Below are 18860 nucleotides of genomic sequence, written 5' to 3' on the forward strand. Positions count from 1 at the left end.
AGACATGTTCCACCGTTTCATGAATGAGGTGTTCAGTGATATATTGGACACCTACGTCATCATCTATCTGGATGACATTCTCATATTTTCACATACCCTAGAGGAACATGTGTCTCATGTAAGAGAAGTGCTTTCCCGGTTACGTAAACACTCTCTTTTTGCCAAACCGGAAAAGTGTCTATTCCATGTCAACGAAGTCGAGTTCCAGCAGCACCAGTTACGCCCCTAACCCCGCCCCATGCGCCAAAAACATCACCCAAATCCAATACATGGCGCAAAGGCCAGTGGACCAGCATACAGCCCCCCAACCAAAAAAACATATGCAAAACTCCCTGCGCCCCCCTCAGGATATGCGTACCCCACTCGCACAAGCAGAATCGCATGGAAAACTCCCTGCACACCCCTCTGAATATGCGTACCCCGCTCGCGCTAGCAAAATCATGTGTAAAACTCCCCGCGCACCCCTCCGAAATACACGTACCCCACTCGCGCAAGCAAAATCGCGTGTAAAACTCCCCGTGCACCACGCACCCATCGGAATACACGTACCCTGCTTGTGCCAGTGAAATCGCGTGTACAACTCCCTGCGCACCCCTCGGAATACACGTACCCTGCTCGCGCCAGCGAAATCCTGTGTAAAACTCTCTGTGCACCTCTCTGAATACACGTACCCCGCTCGCACTAGCAAAATTACGTGTAAAACTCCCCGCGCACCCCTCCGAACACGCGTACCCCGCTCGCGCTAGCGAAATCGCCTGTAAAACTCCCTGTGCACTGCGCACCCCTCGGAATACGCGTACCCCGCTCGCGCCAGCGAAATCACGTGTACAACTCCCTGCGCACCTCTCGGAATACACGTACCCCGCTCGCGCCAGCGAAATCGTGTGTACAACTCCCTGCACACCCCTCGGAATACATGTACTCCGCTCGCACCAGCGAAATCGCATGGAAAACTCCCTGTGCACCCCTCCATATACACATACCCTGCTCGCGCTAGCAAAATCGAGTGTAAAATCCCCACGCACCCCTCCGAATACAGGTACCCTGCTCGCGTTAGCGGAATCGCGTGTACAACTCCCTGCGCACCTCTCAGAATACACGTACACCGCTCGCGCCAGCGAAATCGTGTGTACAACTCCCTGCGCACCCCTCGGAATACATGTACTCCGCTCGCGCCAGCGAAATCGCATGGAAAACTCCCTGTGCACCCCTCCGAATACACGTAACCCGCTCGCGCCAGCGAAATCCTGTGTAAAACTCCCTGCGCACCCCTCTGAATACACGTACCCCGCTCGCACTAGCAAAATTGCGTGTAAAACTCCACGCGCACCCCTCCGAACACGCGTACCCCACTCGTGCTAGCGAAATCGCCTGTAAACCTCCCCGTGCACCGCGCACCCCTCGGAATACGCGTACCCCGCTCACGCCAGCGAAATCATGTGTACAACTCCCTGCGCACCTCTCGGAATACACGTACCCCGCTCGCGCCAGCGAAATCGTGTGTCCAACTCCCTGCGCACCCCTCGAAATACATGTATTCTGCTCGCGCCAGCGAAATCGCATGGAAAACTCCCTGTGCACCCCTCCGAATACACGCACCCCGCTCGCGCTAGCAAAAGCGCCTGTAAAATCCCTGCGCACCCCTCCGAATACACGTACCCTGCTCGCGCTAGCGGAATCGCGTGTAAAACTCCCCATGCACCCCTCGGAATACGCATACCCAGCACGCGCCAGCGAAATCGCATGTACAACTCCCTTCGCACCCCTCGGAATACACGTACCCCGCTCGCGCCAGCGAAATCGCGTGAAAAACTCCCTGCGCACCCCTGGAATACAATGCTCATAGAGACATGCACAAAACCAATGAGAGTACACAACACCAATAATGAAGATATATGAAATGTATTCAAAAACGTAATGAAAAAACATAATGAAAATTCAGTTTAGGATGAAGCTCTGGAACATTAGCACAGATCAATGAAAGTAGTTGGTGGTGTTGTCGATATTACTGAAAAGACACAGGGGGTAATTCATAGAATTGAGCGCACAAAGGGCCACGCGGCTGGCGCACAGAGTGCGCGTGCAGCAGTCTGCGCCAGCCGCATGCGCCAAAACCAATTTTAGCGCACAGCGTATTCATGGATACTTACATCAATAACCAGCCGTGGCGCAGAGTGGCGCAGCGACCCTGCAGCAGCGTCAGTTACGCCCCTAACCCCACCCCATGCGCCAAAAACATCACCCAAATCCAGTACATGGCGCAAAGGCCAATGGACCAGCATACAGCCCCCCAACCAAAAATACGCTTGGAAAACTCCCTGCGCCCCCCTCGGGATATGCGTACCCCACTCGCACAAGCAAAATCGCATGGAAAACTCCCTGCACACCTCTCCGAATATGCGTACCCCGCTCGCGCTAGCAAAATCACGTGTAAAACTCCCCACGCACCCCTCCGAAATATGCGTACCCCACTCACGCTAGCAAAATCGCGTGTAAAACTCCCCGTGCACCGCGCACTCCTCGGAATACATGTACCCTGCTCGCGCCAGCGAAATCGCGTGTACAAATCCCTGCGCACCCCTCGGAATACACGTACCCCACTCGCGCCAGCGAAATCGTGTGTAAAATTCCCTGCGCACCCCTCTGAATACATGTACCCCGCTCACACTAGAAAAATTGCGTGTAAAGCTCCCCGCACACCCCTCCGAATACGCGTAGCCCGCTCGCGCTAGCGAAATCGCCTGTAAAACTCCCCGTGCACTGCGCACCCCTCGGAATACGCATACCCCGCTCGCTCCAGCGAAATCGCGTGTAAAACTCCCCGCGCACCCCTCGGAATATGCATACCCCGCTCGCGCTAGCAAAATCGCGTGTAAAACTCCCTGCGCACTCCTCCGAATGCACGTACCCCGCTCGCGCCAGCGAAATCACGTGTACAACTCCCTTCGCACCCCTCGGAATACACGAAACCCGCTCGCGCCAGCGACATCGCGTGTAAAACTCCCTGCGCACCCCTCGGAATACGCGTACCCCTCTGGCACCAGCAAAATCGTATGTAAAACTCCCCGCGCACCCCGGAATACAATTCTCATAGAGACATGCACAAAACCAATGAGAGTACACAACACCAATAATGAAGATATATGAAATGTATTCAAAAATGTAATGAAAAAACATAATGAAAATTCAAACTTGCAAATTAAGAAATAATGAAAGCAAAAAAAATAAAAATAGAAAATCCAAAGCAAATCAAAAATCCACAACAAGAAAAAAGAGAAGTGGTCCATTGCCAATGTCCAAATAAAGGACATAACATTTTTTTAAAAAACCATTGATCCATGGGATGTCCAAAGAATGAAAGTATGTACAAGTCCGGAACTATATACAATGGAAGTCCAAAAGGTCCATGATCCCCAAACAAAAGGAAACCTACAAAAAAGTCCTATGACCATGACCATAGTGAGCCTTGCCGCCTCCACCTGCTGCCGCTCGGCATCTATCTGCTGGCCCAACCGCTGCCACACGGAAGACACTCCCAATCCAGGGTCCTCCTGCCCTCCGGCCGATGCCTGCCCCTGTGATGTTGATGGCCCCGAGCCATCGTCGCTCCCACCCTGAGCCTGCTGCTGCCGTGCATGTGCCCTGCCTGTCGATGCCTGAACGTCCTCCTCTTGCTGGGGTCCAGTTAGTGGGGTGGCCACCCCTGCTGGACCTCCGACTCCCGACTGTGGCAGGGATGTGTCCTCCACCAGCCTGGCCGCTGGCTCAGAGGCAGCTCCACAGGGGGCCCAGGTGATACTTGGGTGGCAAGATGGCACAGAGGATGACTGGCGCATAGGGGGTTCAGTTGAGGAGGGGATCATTAGAAGATCCAGCACACAGAGGAACCCAGCACCTGTGACCTGTCCTATTAGGCTGACGCAGCCAATGAGGTATTCAAAATGATGTGCATTGTCCCTAGAGAACTATGCACATCATCCCGAAGACCACGTTGGCGCAACGCCACCCTAGCTAGGACAGGCTCAATCCGGTCACGGATTGCCACGTCTGCAGAGAGAGGAAGGCCAGTTGTTCGCGCATCCCCTTCCTGAAAACGGGTCTGGACGAAGGCATCCCTGCTGGTGCGGGATGATGCAGTCACAGGATTGGGGACATGATTACACACAGGCACCTCCGCAGTGACCTGTGCTGTCTCCTGTCCCTGCACTTGGACTGCACCACTAGCACCAGTGGAATCCCCCCTCCAGGCTCCGTGCGTGGGCCTTCCATGGCCTCCTCCTCAACCAAACCCCCCACTCACCTCGATGACTCATGCCATCTTCCTCCATAGGCCCCTGTGGGGGCTCAGCTGCCCCTACTGCTGCCGAGGAGTCCACCTCCAACCTCCGCCTCTTGGACCTTCCCTCCGCAGCTGCAGCCTTGGACACGGCACCAGACTCCTCACTCCCGCAAGAGATGAATATGTGGGAGGAGAGCTGGGCCTTGCATCTCCGGCTGGCGGTGGGAACTCTGCCGCTGTGCTCCACAGCACCGTCTCCGCCCTCTTCATCAGTCGACGCTGCAGACAGGGAGGGACAGAACACAGGCATCAGGGCACTGTACAATGGTCAGATACACACATGACAGTTGCACATGAGTGGCAGTGTCAAACTTCACAGATAGCACCACACTCCCCAACACTCATAACAGTTGAACCCACACACATGCACAAATTGACAGGAATGGTGCATCAGACAGCAGCATCCATACACACACAACAGCATGAACATCCAAAGGTCAGCCAGACATCACAAGCAACACAGGGATTGCCAAACACATGCACACACGCCACCAGACAGACATGCATCTGTACATCTCCACCACCTGTCACTGTGCAATCATCGGCAACTATGTTACATCTGCCAATCGGGTTCCTACATGTCTGTGTCACATGCATCCATGGCGTATCACAGTCACACACATGTCAAACACACACACCCACATGTATGCCGTGCACGTACATGAAGGAGGAACCAGCATCCATGTGTCACACCCCAACCATGCCATAGTACATACACAGAAATACTGACATGTGTGCATCTCCGCATGCAGTTGTGCATCATGCTATGGAACACATACACCATTGATGTGCATGACACATGACAAAACTCACATGCAGCACAGTCATGTCCCTGCACATACACATCCATACATGGCCCTTTTCAGACATATATCCAAGCTGCACACTCCTGGCACACCTCAACATACACTGCGTCCAATATGTATGCATGGACACTTAGCACTCGACTCCGGACCGGTCTCCCTCTCGAGGACCTGGTGGTGAAGTGCTGGGTTAATGCGTTCCAGGACCCTCATGTCATCGGTGGTAAGGTGGACACGGAGCCTCACCAAGAGGCGCCGGGCCTTCCTGAGGGTCCTGGACCTGAAGTCCTTGCAGCGCTTATGGACGTGTTGTAGGTCGCGGGTTGCCACCCCCTCCGCGTTGATGGCAACCACGATGTCCAGCCAGATCCTCTCCCGTCCATCCTTGTCGGTGTGTCTTCTTCCGTAGAGGGCATCATAATGCCCCAGGACTTGCTCCACCAGGATGCCAACCTCTCCTCCTGTGAAGCTGGAGGCCCTCTGCCTATTTGGCTGGGGGTTGCCAGTGGTGTCTGATGGTGTTTCCCCCGACAGGGCACCCCCCGAGGCAGGTGTGAGTGGGAAACTGGGTCCTGGTGCTGTGCTGTGGAGCGATGGAACTTTAGTCGAGAGTCTTCTGTTCCAGCAGGGGTGGTCACACCAACTGGACCCCTGCAGATGGCTGACCTGCAGGAACCAAATAGAAGGGCACGTGGCCAGAAGGCAGGCAGGCAGCAGCAGATGCCTGGTGGGAGTTGGCTCAGGGGCATGGGGGTCAGGAAAATGGCCTTCTGGGCAGAAGTGTGGTCTTACGTGTGTTGTTGCGTGGCCAGCTTGATACGGAGTGATTTGGCACAAGAAAAAACAGCACGTCCGCGTGTAATTCGAGGAATGGCTCTTATCGCGTAAGTACGTATATGACGTAACACGTGCAAGTGTTTCACTCGTCACGGGTACATAGTGATTCAGCACGTGAAAAAACAGTACGTCCGTGTGTTAATGCGTGTAATTCGAGGAAAGGGCCTAAGCGCGTAAGTGACGTGACGCGTGCGGGTGTTTCCCTCTGCACCGGTTAAAGGTGAGCCTGGCCCAGCAGTTTGCTGTATGTGCTTTTCGTGGAGACCGACGCGTGTGTTGCTACTTCTGGTTGTTTCACGCGCCATCACAACTTCACAGTGGATCAAGGACGTATCTCTTCTTTTGGAGGGGGTATTGGCTACGCGTGTTTTTCATTACCACGCTAGTCAGGTGGTGAGTTGCGCACGCTATTTATCCCACTGTGGGTCCCCTGTGTATCGTGTACCCATTTTCGAGGTCATAGTAGCCTGCATGTCCCATGCGTACGTGTTTTTCGTGTCTCTGGGTGCCAACGCGTACTGTGGGAGGTTAATTCCACACATGTGGGCTACCGGGGGTTGCATGCACGGTTTTACTGCAGGGGTGCCTGAGAATTGCGTGACCCGTCACTTTATCACCGGGGTTACATACAGCCTTGCAGGTGCACAGGGGTGATGTTAACATCTAGTATCCCACCCCCTTCACACCATTCACCCCAATTGCCCAGGACAATTGTCGTGTAAACCTCCCATTGGCACTACTACATCTGTGCCGGCACTACTACATCTGTGCCATGGTTGGTAAGCCACAAAAGGTGAGGGGCGCCTCAGCTGGTCGTACCCCACGTGGTGGGCATGGTCAGGGACGTGGCCAGGGTAACCAGGGAGTAGGGGGACTCCAGGGTGTCCAGGGTGGCTGCAGAGGGGGAAGAGGCAGGGGTGCGCCACTTCGGTACACTGTTGTGCCATGTGTTGGTGCAGTCATGCCACCTCCCCCTGTGGTTCCGGGAGATGCAGCTCTTGCAACTGGCACTGGCGCCCATGTGACCCGGCAGTCCGTTTCATCGACTGCCACGGGCCCAAGGGTAGTGGTAGCTGCAGGTGCGCTGTGGACACCACCACCCAGGCTCAGGGTCTGCCAGCGCATGCTGCGGTGGCACCTGAAGAGTCCCAGGATGATTTCCAGGATGTCAGGAGGCACAAGGTAAGTGCACGCAGGGCTGCCCTGACTGAGGCACATTTCCCTGGAGCAGTATTGTCATCTGCTGCCCCAAGCAGCCGGGTGTTGGCAAGTGTATGGGCAGATACAGCGGACACCACCCTGGCTGTGAGTCTACCATCCAGGACAGTCCCGGTCAATGACCTTGGCACAGTGGATGTTGCTGCGCAGGGTCCAGTCAAGGGCACCCAGCAGCCACCGACACAAGTCAGAGCTTCCGTCCTTGCTCCACCTGCCGCTCCCTCGGTTCAATCCACCAGTGCCAGTGCCCCTACTGATCAGGGCGGTATTTGCCAGTTCACAAGGAAGTCCAGTTCCTGCATTCAGATAGGCTTCTTCCTCGACATGCCGGAGGCCGAAGCCATGTGTGGGGTCCCAGCCTCTTGTGCAGGTGCTCCGGACCCTAACTGGCATGTGTGTGCTGCCTTCATGTGGGTACTCTACGTAGGCATGCTCCCTTGCCCCTCCACCCTCCGGCACCCCAATTTCACCATGGCACTGGTGGGTATCATGTTGGACTGCTGCAATGACCTGTTCAATGCTCCTGTGTACATGCACACTTCCCCCTGCCAACCTGCCAGACACATACAGTGGGGTACATCCTTTGCCCTTGATGCAGGGTATCTCACTCGGACTGTGCAGATGGCAGATGCTCCGCAGGGACATGTGTGCCCATTCATGCTCCATGTGCATTCCATGCATGCCCCTATGTGTCCTTGGCAGGATGATCATTGTAGTACGTGTCCAGGATGACATACATTTAATGGCATTTGATCATCCATTCCATGCCCACTCTGGCTCAGTCCTGCATCACGCACATGTTTAGGGTGTCATAGTCTGTGTGGGGCAAAGGCCTCCCCCTGTTTCAGCCCCCCTGACTCTGTTCAACTGGTGTAGTGCCTTCTGCACAAATGGGTGAACTACTGAGGGTTCATCATGTGTCCTGCTTACTGTCCCATTCTCATCTGCTGTGTTGTCAGTTGACTCAGATGATGCAATTGACGCTAGTCACACTGTCTGCCAATACACAGTTCCCTGGTCAACCTTTCGCTGCCATGCAATGCCTCCCTGCATTTTTACAAAGGTGGGGGGGTTGCCTGTAGCCATGCAACCCATTGCATGCACATTGCACGTGATGCCTGAAGTTGCCCTTACACTGCCTTCATGTTTATTGATTGACATCATAATGTACTTGTTCATGTTGATAGTCGGTAACGTACACATGTTCTGCACTGCACCAACCCACTTCTGAGCTGTATCACACCGTTCCACATGCCTACTCACTGCTGCAATGTCAAAGTGACCTGGCATGTATGGTCAGATTGTCATCCCTTCACTGTCATGAAAGCCATGGGCACAGGTGCATCCTGTGACACATGTACTCAGTATTGGAACACCATAGTGGGTGTTTAGCAAAGTTGATTGGTCAATCTGCGGCCTATACCATTTGGTATAGGCCGCAGATTGATTGTAGCCTGCCAATCGGGTTGTAATAACTGTGGAGCTGCATTCATGTGTGTATGTGTACACTTTCACATACATCGAAGCAAGCAGCGTTGTAGCTGCTTGCTTTGCTGTATAGGTTGCTGTTCATGATCACCATACGGGTGTATATGGACACAGGTGTTCTTGAACACTTTCACATGTACATATGCAAGCAGCTTCAATGTTGTGTAGTGCAACATTGTAGCTACTCACTCATGTGTGTGTGAAGGTGTTCATTTACACATGTGTTCTCTCCAGCTTTTTTGTTGAATGACTAAAATGTAGTTGATTAACAATGCTGCTGCGATTTCAGCATTGCGCCCGTTATGTTGAACTGGCGCAATCCTGAAGGTGAACTGTGGTGCAGTATGTGTACGCCCAGGCCCACTTAGCTAATCTGGTGGGGCCTGGCCGTGGTGATTTGAAACACTGAATAATGGTTTAGGGCACATTCATAGCACAATGTGCTCAATCAGGCCCTGAGGGGTGTTCTGGAGGCTTCATGGCCGGCAGCTCGGACCGTACTGTGCGTTATGGTCCCTCATGCCTGGTTGCAGGCCCTCGCTTTGCTCGGGAAATTCACTATGTCTACATGGCCCATGAGGCCCGGTACGGGCCGAGCTGCAGATGGATGAAGCTATATTGGTGATGATGGATTAGTGATGCATGTGTACATGCATATTACGTGTGTCATTGTGTGTTTGGATTCACTTGCAGCTGTGGCCATTTTGCAGATCAGACATGCTTATGGTATGTGCCATCTCTTTGTTGCCATCTGGCTTTTCTGCCTGTGACATGTGCCTGACAGAGGTGGTATACTACATTGTGGACATGTGTAGGCTTTGCTATTTAGACACATCCATTTCTGCTTTTGGGATGTGTTTGCATATCAATGCCACTGGATGCATGCCGGAATTTCATTTGTGTGTGACATTTCTGCTTCATGTGTTGGCTGTCGATGTGATGTCTATGTGTCTGTGGGTTATGTGCTTCTGACATGTGTACTCATGTTTGTTTTTTCCACATTGCAGATGATAACGCAATGGAGCCAGAGGATGGTGATGCCAATCCATTCAAAGGGTTGCTATTACACCAGCAACCCGACACAAGTGGCGGTCGTGGGGTGGTATGCCACGAGAACCCACTTTTGCTCCAGACCAACATGTCTAGGGCTGGCAATGAGTCTAGCACGGATGATCACTCTGACGTCAATGTTGAGTTGGATGCTCGTCATGTCCATCTGTCTACGGTGAGTGATTCTGATGTGGACGATCTTCTGTCCGCGACACCTGCACTGATGGGCCAGACGGTGTTCGAACCTCCGCCTGTTGTGGATCGGGACGAACGGTCACACTCCATTTAAGTTGATGATGTGCCTGGGGCATCACGTCAATGGAGGGATGTAGTCCTGTAGCCGCGGGTGGTGCCAACCCAGCGAGGACAGCAGCTCCTTCGGGCCCGCGGGTGTCAAGCCCGGCAACACGGTGGCCGTGCGCCAATGCCGAACAAAAGGGGACATCAATTGATAAGATCACTCAGAGCATGGAACGTGTGGCCCAATCCGTGCTCCCCCCTTCGCTCAGAGCATGGAACGTGTGGCCCAATCCGTGCTCCCCCTGCCAGGCAGGTGGAGCTCCAGCAGCGTGCATCACAGTCCACGGCTCGCTCACTCAGGCTGGGCATGGCGGCCTCAGACAGGGCACACCAGGTTGAAATGGTGTCTATGCGTCAAGAACTTGCTGCTCATGCAGAGGCACACAGGGAGGCGCTGAGGGATGACCATCAATCCCTCAGATCTACTCTGGGTGTGCTCAACATGTCCCAGAGGCAGCAGACAGAGGAGAGGTTGGAGCAGCTTGAGAATTCCATCTCGGCTGAGCTACGTGCATGAAGGGAGGTGCTCCAGATGTCATGCCAGGCCATGCAGGAAGAACTCTGTGTTACACATGCTACCTTGCAAGAGGAAGCACGCGTATCACCTGAGGTTCTGCATGCTGACCTACGTGTCATCACTGCACAGAACCAGGCTAACCAGTCCCACAGACTTGCTGACGACGAGGGGCAAGCTGTGCGTAGGCGTGGTCAGGGTACTGTGCCACGTCCACCTTTTGAGTCATAGAGTGAGCAGGGCGACGACTTATCTCCCACACAGGTCGGGCCGTTCAGGCGTTGAGAGCATGGAGTTTTTTTTGTCTCAACATCATCGCATGTGGGTGTTGAGGTGCACCCTGTACCCCCCTCCTGGTTGCCTCCCCCCCACCCCAGGTCACATGTGGCCATTTTTTATTATTTATAGTTAGTTTAATTAGTTAATATAGTTTACAATTGTTTGTCTATTGTGCATTCATGTGACGGTGTGGTGCTTTGTGGCTTTTGAAAGCATCCACTGTCTGTTCCAGCTGGGCCCATTCAAGCTTGTCTCGTGTATGTGTTTGCAGCTTGGGGTCCTGACTCACATATGCCACTCCTGCTTCCCCTATCCATGGGCTCACAATGATGGTTCGGTGTTACAACCATTTACACAAGGGCATTGGACTTTCATCATATCTGTGGCTTGTCTGATGCTGTACTACTTGTGTTAACACCTCTAGTGGGGATTATGGATGTTTTCTCCACGGCATGTCTGCAATCAATTTTGGTGAGTACATTATTGAACTGTCCATTTATTGATGTTGATTGGGATGTATGTTAATTTCTTGCCTGTATACGTGCTTGATGCACTTCATGCTGTAGACGGTAGCCTGCACCCTGTAGCTGTCAAACTCACACTGATGGTGGGAGGAGGACGGGTGGTGAAAAGGTAAAGTTGGTACGTGTTGAGTACAGCCCCTGGGGATTGTGGCAAAGGAGGATGCATTAGGAATGTGACCCAAAAGGCACAAGTCACGGTCCAGTCCTCACCTGAGATGTCCGCCTATATTACTACTACGCTCCATTCCGTTTGGACGGCACGTTGTGTCTATCTTCCCTCTTGGACTTTGATGCTGCCTGAGGGCAGTTTTCCTACTGGATTTCTGCTCTTTTACTTGTTTTTCATACTCTGGTGCCTTTAGTCCCTGTTCTTCTTCCTGCTACTGTCCTTGTTGCAGATCTGTCCGCCCATCTCTCGGGCTGTTATTTCCACATACTCTTACACTGCCTCGGTTTGCCTCTGTACACTTCTGTTCAACAGCATCTTTCTGTCGCTCCTCCTGTCTTTCATCTATTACATCCATGCCTTTATGTTGGCTGTTGGCTTTTACCAATGCTATTAAACTGTTGTGGCTCTTAACTTGCTGTCAGCTGTTTCCGGCTATCTTTTTCCAGCCTTATTAAAAGCTTTTATGGCCTTTCTGCAGGAAAATGAGCCTCCAGACTACCTTTCCCAGCGGATACCGGGCCAAGAACTACAAAAACCTGGCCACGTTGGGTGGTGCACACGTGGGCATGCGTGCGCAAGCAGAAGCACGGGGCTTGTGCTCAGACGTCCGACAGAAGCAGACGTGTTTCCAGGAGCTCCAAGCAAGGTGAGCAGCACGTGGGACCATGCCCCACCTGACCTTCCTCCAGGCCCCTCGCACATGCAAGCTAAGTAGCGCCAGTGCTGGTGAACTTAGCCAGGCATTGGGGAAGATGCGCACAGTACAGCTAAGCCACGCTGAGGAGCAAATGCCAGGAAGCTTTCACAGTTGTCAGGGGCACACGCAGGGGGCGTCAGCCATATCCTCGAGTCTCCCCTGATCCATAGAAGCTAAGTTATTAGTGCAGTAGCGTTCCTAGCCACAAACTAATACTGCACAAGGTGGGGCACCCAGCGACGCACAAACTCGAGTGCAGTGCATATCATTAGCATATGCAATTAGCCACGTGCGCTGCCTATAGAAAGCCGGGGGTGGCAGACCGCTACTTGTACTGAAGTTGCACCTCGCCACACCAGTCTAGCAGCACATCCAAGGCACATTCTATCTTGTGTGATTCTTAACTCATGGTCTTCCGTTTAACGCGTGGCCACGTGCGGCTACCTTACCGCATTAACTGTGTATGAACCATCATGGGGGCAAGCAAAACTATACGAACAAAGCAGCAGACAAGAGTGCTTGTTTGGGGAGGAGTCACTAAGTTCGAGACATGAATGGTGTTATGGGAAAAACACACACAGAATAGTAACTCACGCTCTCTTTGCAGCATTGAACTGCTCCTGTTACCAGACCTGAGAGTGCGCAGGCAGGAGGCCAGCACTCACCCCAGAGAAAAGTGTCTCTTTTACTTGCCTTTGCGCCGTATTTGTACAATGTGCATGAAGTACATGGTTTCTCTTTTTGAGTATGTGTAATTGTCAATAGTTGTATTTTGTATTTTCACTACTTTCCCTTGCCCATCCACCTCCCCTCTCCTGATCCTCTTTCCGGTTTTCCTAATTATGCATATCCAACCAACTGATCCCTAACCCTCTTTCCCTGCCGGGGTCTCAGAGGCCTGTGTAAGTTTTACCTTGCAGGCGCCCAGACCGCGGAGGGGGTAGTTGGTTCGTGCCACTCCTGTGCCTGGAGACTGGAGCTGTGACACTACCCATCAGTTGTTGCATCCTCATTGATTATTGTGTACTGAAATTGCTACCCATCCTGTTGAACCATTGTTCAGCTGTGCTACCTTGGTAGTTATTCTATCATTCTGCTTGGACATGTGCTTGGCCATATTCAGCGACTTCAAGCCATCTACTGGAGACTCTTCCAGGGTTTTTTGGTGCCTACAGGCTTTTTCCCTGGTTTGGGGATTTGCTGCGATTTGGTATTTTTACCAGTCAAGGTGGCCTCTGACGGGGCTGGACCCTATTTACATGAAAGATAGAACAAGGAAACCAAGGGGTAGGGGGATCCTGAAGCCAGGTAGACTAGAAGGAAGAAGCCAAAGGACCCCAGACACAGTTCTTCTGAAGGCCATGGTGATGAGTAAATGAGGGAGGGCCTTTGGTTGTCAGACAGTACGCTTGGGCTACAGTGTTTGGGCACTCTCTGACATTGTCATTTTGGGGTACTATGCACATGATGTGTTCTGCTGGTCGATGGCTGTTCCTGTGTTGGGTTTACTTTTCAGGTGTCAGGGGATTGTTGTGGTTTGACATACTGGGGTGTACACATAGCCAATGTTCACATTTGATGTGTACAGGACACTGAGGGTCACTTGATTTCACATGCATGTATTGAGTTCATGTCGCTACTGACACACACACTTACACAATGCTCCACCACACATACAATCACCCTTCCATGCCCACACGTGCACACAGATTGCCTTCTCTGGCATGCTGTGTCCCTGCAGTGCATTGTCACTTTCCATTTGGGGATCGTGTACATGCATCAGTAGGTTATTTTTGTTGCTTGTCCTTTTTATATGATGCTCAAGGTGTATCCCCAACACAATGGCTGCTCACTGTGCTGTGTGCTGAGCGGTGTGTTGCAGGAGACACACACAGCCCACGAGTTAGGGATTTATGGATTTTGATTGGCCAATGGGCATGCCAACAGGCATTCTGTCTTTTGTTGATGGTGGCATGCATCTGTGTGTGACTTTGTATGTGTGGGAGGTTGTTGGTCCGTCATTTCATCTGATTCCATGTCAGGTGTGATTTTCTCAGGCCTATTTCCATTTATCACGTGTCACTTCGTATGTAATTGGTCATGTGTTGTGCTTTTGGTTTCCTCTTTTGCTGTTGCATGCCATGTCATGGTGTGGCCAACAAGGGTGATGTGGGTTGGGAGGGTTTGGGTGACATACCACTGATTGTCATGCCTGTTTTGCAGGGGGGTGGTGCGATTTACACCTTGCATGTGTTCCTTTTGGTCACCCAGGATTGATTATGTTTAAGTAGCAATGTGGCACTTCCGTGGCAACATTTTCAAGGTGGTAAGGTTGTGACAGTTGACTGTCTCTTTGTCATCATCGATTGTCACCTGGTATGTGCCAAGCCTGTGTGCACTCCGCAGGGGTGGGAGTTTAGGTGAAAAATGTGGCCACAAGCTGGGTCCGGGCTGCCTCGCCGCGGTCCCTTTCCCCTCCCATGAGCAGGGCCTGTGCCTGTGGTTGGGGATGTGGGGGCACTACCATGTTCACCGGTACGTCACGCTGTGTTGCAACATTGTTCAGGACACATGCTTCCACAATGATCCTGTGCACTACTGGGGGTGTATAGAGTAGCTGGCCGCCAGAGCGGTCAAGGGAGCGAAAGCGTGACTTGAGCACTCCGAATGTGCGCTCCACTATGCCCCTGGTTGCAATATGGGCGGCGTTGTATCTTACCTGGGGGTGGTGTGATGGGGTTCCGTATTGGTGTCATCATATGGTTGCTCAGAGGGTAGGCACTGTCCCCTTGGGAGGTCATAATGGTTGTGATTAGTTGGGTTTGTGTATTTGTCTGTGTGTGACATGCATGCATGTGCACAGACATTTGTACTCACCAATGAGCCATGTGTCGCCATGATTCCCAACTTCCAGGTCCCTGCTCAGAGCGGACATTCTGTATATGAAACTGTCATGGGTAGACCCAGGATAGTTTTCATAGACAGAGGTGATGATTCCATGGGCATCGCATACAACCTGTACGTTGATGGAATGCCAGTGCTTGCGGTTTCGATAGATGTGCTCAGTGGCCACCCTGTAAAAGTCCTGGACCACGGCCTGCCTTTCTGCAGGTGTTCTGGGTATGTATATGTGACTGCGGACTGAGGGGCGCGCAGTCATGATTGCCAACACCTGGTGTAGGCAGCGTGATTGCCTGGCCTGTGAGACACCCCCAACTGTGGCAGTTGTCCGCTGAAATGACCCAGTGGCCAATAAATGCAGGACATTGAGCACTTTTTCCAAGGGGCTCAGTGCTTGGGAGCACAAGGTGGGTGATGTAAGGTCCTCCTCCCACTCCCTGACCAGGTCTAGGATGATATGGGGTGGAAACCTGTACCTGCTATAGACCTGGTCATCAGGCATCCCAAAAAGGATGGTCCTGGGGAAAGAAATGCAGCCCCTGGCTATTCTCCTCCTCCTGCAGTGTCCCACGATCAGAAATGGGGCATTCATCGTAGCTGTATATACGTGTTTGTTGTTTGCACGCACTTTTATACTGCGTGGGGACGCTTCCGCCTGCCTTCGTGTGGCAGACGTGTTTCCGCCTGTGCGTGTCTTTTGGCACGCATGGGTTTCCCGTATTCGATTCCATGAATACGTGTTGTTCGCGTGCGTGTGGGCGTTCCTTGTATTTCCCAGCAGTACTTCCCCAGTTCCGCCTTCTTTTTCACGTGTTGTTCCCCATTCTGCGTGTTCAGCCCACTTTTTGGTGTGTGCGCTACACGTTGTGCTCATTCGCTGCACGTCTCGCATGGCATGCGGGATGTTGCAGTGATGTGTGCGCCCGTGTGTGCCACGTGCGGATTTGGCGCACATCCCGGGGAAAACACTGCAGGGCCTTCCATGAATCGCACGCGTGCGCTTGCTTTTTCACTCTTGCGCCACGATTTTCGGTGCACATTTGTTCCATGAATCGGCCCCTTAGTATTTGATACCTACCTAGACAATACACTCACTAATTCCATGCGAAGGAAAAGATCAGGAAAAGCAACAATGTTGAGTACAAAATCACAGATTGTACACATATTGATTTTTTTTTCTCCATGAGAACCCTCCTATTGCATTCTAACACTAACGATGAGTTAACAGCTTAGCTCTCAAATAAAGCAGGCGCAGATGCTAGAAAGGAGCCTGGTAGCCACTTGGAGAAATGAAGCCACGTCATCCAATGGAAATGATGTTGGGGACATTGAAAGCACACATGAGAAGGCAGACACAAAAATTATTCTTCACTCCCTTTATGTTTCATGCTACTACCCTATACATCTTTTCTCCTGATAGTCATGTTTTGTCGTCTCACTGTGGTGGTCACTGTTTTTCCCATCTGACAGCATGTTTGTAACAGGAGTTCAAACTAATAGAAGATTTAAAAACCTCAAACGTGTGTGCTCTGGCTTGGGGTCTACAAACGTGCAGGATTTACTAGACCTTTATGCTCTTTCAGGGTGTGATGTTATCTGGTGCTTTATGAAGAAAGGAAAACTATCTTTCTGGAAGTTTTCAAACAATCTAAAAAATAAATCCTTGAAGGTTTGGGAAGACCTAGTTATCTAGAAGAATTTAAGAAGGAAGATAAACGATTGATAGAGCGATTCATTTGTCAAGCCTACTAGCCAGGAAGAAAGAAATGAAACATTGGTCAACTGCATTGGTGGATGTTCATAAAAAAGAGATGTAAAGTGAAAATCTACCACCAACAAGATCCTCTCCAATGACATACATCTTAGGGACTTATTACCAGGTGATCGAGTGGTGACACGATGATGAATAACACGCAAATCTCTTGGAGCCATCACAATTCGGGTGGGAGAAGGCAGATACTATTCTCCTAATATATGCATACTTCCGTGTGCACCACAATCAATCATAGAGCTGGTACGGTGTGCATGAATCAAAGCACGGTGTGCTGTGCATGCGTCAAAGGACGAGCTCAGTCACTAAGGTGCACATAATTGTCTAAGTGTGGTGGCGAAAAAGAGCTCTGTGTTAATGATTTTGTAGATGATGAAAATGTACTCTGGGACTCAGAAGATGACCTGTAAAACCTTCATTTCTCTCTTCAAATCTTAATACCTATTGTATATTTCAATGCGAAAGATGCAAATTATTTCAAACTTTCAAATTCAGTGAGTATAAAGTCGAAGGGTTGCGATGAAGTCAGAATAATTTACGAGTCTATATCTTGGAAACATTAAAAGATATAAAAAATTCCATATATGAACTTTTCTATTCCTTTGATCATGTTTAACAAAAAACCTACTTGCCACATTTTTCATAGAACCACCCTAAAAGCAGTGACAGCTGAAAAACAAAATGAGAATCCGTAACAGCGGCCATATTGAATTAATTACATCACACAAGTCCTCTGCCACAAATTCAGACAAAACACCTGGTTGTATAAAATTGAATGCTTTGTTACCAATGCATCCCCAGTAGGCATACCTTCCCTTCGGAGTGTTTGCAGAGTGTTGAGTCTGCAGGAACCACCAGGCTGTATCTATTGCTGCTGTTGCTGTGACCGGGAGCATGCTGGAGAGTCTGTCTACCCTCTCCATAATCAGCAGTAATTCTTTAAAATCACCACTCTGGACGTGGAGCGTCTCAGAGCGTTTGCAGAGTTTTCGCAGTAGGGTGAGGGACTGCTCTGCTCTGCTTGACACAAACTATACGGTGCTGAAAGCGCAAGCTCCCATATGGAAGCAGAGACGATGCTCAGGTGACTGCAACGAACAAGGAGCCAGGCTCGTTTGAAGGCGGCTGTTAAACTGGTGGCTCCTGACCATGCATGCGGGGGGGTAGTGACCACGATGGGAACTCCAAAGGGATATGATCTCCCAGTACCCGGCAATAGAGAGCCGATGCGTGGTACTGCCCTCGCTGCCTTTCCCACTGTCCCTGCGGTCCATGGCGTTCTTGTTGCAGGGGGCTTTGACGGCTCGAGAGCTCTCCTCTGTGCCCCGCTGTGCATGGTAGAAGAAGGCCCGACGCCGGGCACGCAAGCACTTTGGATACCTGCTGATGAAGAGACCCAGCGAGCTGCCTTTCAAGTAGACAACCTTGCTGTAACATCGGAAGATGCACTCGGTGAGGTGCGAGCAGATGGAAGGAAAGGACTCCACGACGTAACCTCCTTTAAAACACCATTAACCAAGGGAAACATGAGGGATCCGGATAGAGCTTCTGAGAGGCTCCCAAAAAAGAGAAGCTTTTCTAGCTTGGACATGGGAAACTTAAAATGCCATTTTAAGGCCAAAGTGGATCGAAGCTTCATCCCCTGCAGACAGACCGAAGAAGGGAGGGGCTACCCTCTCTCCCAAAAGGCTGAGGAAAGGATGATTTCCTCAAGAGCAGTGTCAGTCGAATTAACAGATGCAGAATTGTTAAACAGTACACTCCAACTGAATGGAAACATGAAGGAGTCTATTGCACCCATGAATGCCATGGCGGACCCCCACCAACAATTACAATGCTAATAATGCCTGGCGCTGATAAACAGGTATTACAAACATCGACTAACAGCGTGGTTGTCAATGGAGAGGAGGTGGAACAATTACAATTGGACCAGGAAAGGGCTACCTCCTCTGAGATGGCACTTTTGTGCA

The sequence above is a fragment of the Ambystoma mexicanum genome, chromosome 6p (assembly GCF_040938575.1).
Source record: "Ambystoma mexicanum isolate Mex_15411 chromosome 6p, UKY_AmexF1_1, whole genome shotgun sequence".
NCBI lineage: Eukaryota > Metazoa > Chordata > Amphibia > Caudata > Ambystomatidae > Ambystoma > Ambystoma mexicanum.